Source organism: Leucoraja erinacea, unplaced genomic scaffold, assembly GCF_028641065.1.
Source record: "Leucoraja erinacea ecotype New England unplaced genomic scaffold, Leri_hhj_1 Leri_544S, whole genome shotgun sequence".
Taxonomy (NCBI): Eukaryota; Metazoa; Chordata; class Chondrichthyes; order Rajiformes; family Rajidae; genus Leucoraja; species Leucoraja erinaceus.
This window is the reverse complement of record NW_026576448.1, coordinates 90,001-92,500: the sequence shown is the minus strand read 5'-3', so window position 1 is coordinate 92,500 and position 2,500 is coordinate 90,001. Positions and strand designations below refer to the sequence as shown.

The window sequence follows — 2,500 nt, the reverse complement described above, 5'->3', positions numbered from 1 at the left end:
TGGTAGCGGTGTGGAATGAGCTTCCAGTGGAAGTGGTGGAGGCAGGTTCGTTGGTATCATTTAAAAATAAATTGGATAGGCATATGGATGAGAAGGGAATGGAGGGTTATGGTGCGAGTGCAGGCAGGTGGGACTAAGGGGAAAAAATTTGTTCGGCACGGACTTGTAGGGCCGAGATGGCCTGTTTCCATGCTGTAATTGTTATATGGTTACATGGGTCATCCCTGTTGACTCCTGTCTGTAGAGAGAAAAATAATTGAAAAAGAAAAAAAGGAAAAAATTAAAAAAATACTTTCAAGGGAGAGCTAGACAGGGCTCTTAAAGATAGCGGAGTCAGGGGATATGGGGAGAAGGCAGGAACGGGGTACTGATTGGGGACGATCAGCCATGATCACATTGAGTGGCGGTGCTGGCTCGAAGGGCCGAATGGCCTCCTCCTGCACCTATTGTCTCTTGTCATGTGATAGGAGGAGAATTTGGCCATTCGGCCCATCAAGTCTACTCCGCCATTCAATCACGCCTGATCTATCTCTCCCTCCTAACCCCATTCTCCTGCCTTCTCCCCATAACCCCTGACACCCGCACTAATCAAGAATCTATCTATCTCTGCCTTAAAAATATCCACTGACTTGTGGCCTCCACAGCCGTCTGTGTGGCAAAGAATTCGATCACCCTCCCTCCTAACTCGCCCACTACACCCCCCCTCCTCCCCCCCGCAGCGAAGATAGACACAAAACGCTGGAGTAACTCAGCGGGTCAGGCAGAATGTCTGGAGAGAAGGAACGGGTGGCGTTTCGGGTCGAGACCCTTCCTCAGACCTCCCTGCACCTCATGCGGTTAAGGTGGAGCAGCGGGTAGAGCTGCTGCCTCACAGCGCCAGAGACCCCGATACAATCCTCCTGACTAGGGGTGCTGTCTGTACGGAGTTTGCACGTTTTCCCTGTGACCTGGGTGGGTTTTCTCCGGGCGTTCCGGTTTCCTCCCACACTCCAAAGACGTGCAGGTTTTTTAGGTCAATTGGCTTCGGTCAATTTTTTTCTAGTGTATTTAGGACAGTGCTGGTGTACGGGATGATCGCTGGTCGACGTAGACACGGTGGGCCTGACCCGCTGAGTTACTCCAGCACTCTGTGAAACGTCACCTATCCATGTTCTCCACAGATGCTGCCTGACCCGCTGAGTTACTCCAGCACTCTGTGAAACGCCACCTATCCATGTTCTCCACAGATGCTGCCTGACCCACCGAGTTATGGTGCAGCAGCATCTATGGAGCTAAGGAAATAGGCAACGTTTCAGGCCGAACCTTCTGGAAATAGGCAACGTTTCGGGCCGAAACCCGAAAGGGTTTCGGCCCGAAACGTTGCCTATTTCCTTAGCTCCATAGATGCTGCTGCACCCGCTGAGTTACTCCAGCACTCTGTGTTTTTTTTTAATGCTGCAGCAGCACCTGCAGTTGCTTGAGTCTTCATGGATGATATGTCCAGGACAAGGGGTCACACAGTTTAAGGATAAGGGGGAAATCCTTTAGAACCGAGACGAGAAAAACATTTTTCACGCAGAGAGTGGTGAATCTGTGGAATTCTCTGCCACAGAAGGTAGTTGAGGCCACACAGTTCATTGGCTATATTTAAGAGGGAGTTAGATGTGGGGTATGGAGAGAAGGCAGGTACAGGATACTGTACTAATCTGAGGAAGGACATTATTGCCATAGAGGGAGTACAGAGAAGGTTCACCAGACTGGTTCCTGGGATGGCAGGACTTTCATATGAAGAAAGACTGGATAGACTTGGTTTATACTCGCTAGAATTTAGAAGATTGAGGGGGGATCTTATAGAAACTTACAAAATTCTTAAGGGGTTGGACAGGCTAGATGCAGGAAGATTGTTCCCAATGTTGGGGAAGTCCAGAACAAGGGGTCACAGTTTAAGGATAAGAGGGAAATCTTTTAGGACCGAGATGAGAAAAACATTTTTCACACAGAGAGTGGTGAATCTGTGGAACTCTCTGCCACAGAAGGTAGTTGAGGCCACATAGTTCATTGGCTATATTTAAGAGGGAGTTAGATGTGGCCCTTGTGGCTAAAGGGATCAGGGGGTATGGAGAGAAGGCAGGCACGGGATACTGAGTTGGATGATCAGCCATGATCATATTGAATGGCGGTGCTGGCTCAAAGGGCCGAATGGCCTCTACTCCTGCACCTATTTTCTATGTTTCTATGGACAGGCTAGATGCAGGAAGATTATTCCCAATGTTGGGGAAGTCCAGAACAAGGGGTCACACAGTTTAAGGATAAGAGGGAAATCTTTTAGGACCGAGATGAGAAAAACATTTTTCACACAGGGAGTGGTGAATCTGTGGAATTCTCTGCCACAGAAGGTAGTTGAGGCCACACAGTTCATTGGCTATATTTAAGAGGGAGTTAGATGTGGCCCTTGTGGCTAAAGGGATCAGGGGGTATGGAGAGAAGGCAGGTACGGGATACTGAGTTGGATGATCAGCCA

At 49.0% G+C, this 2,500-nt stretch overlaps 1 protein-coding gene across 1 annotated transcript in view; it reads left to right on the top strand.

Annotated features, from left to right (window-relative positions):
- LOC129694106 (striated muscle preferentially expressed protein kinase-like) overlaps window positions 1-2,500 on the top strand; it is a gene marked incomplete at both ends in the record, with an annotated part of 65,314 nt that overhangs the window by 578 nt on the left and 62,236 nt on the right.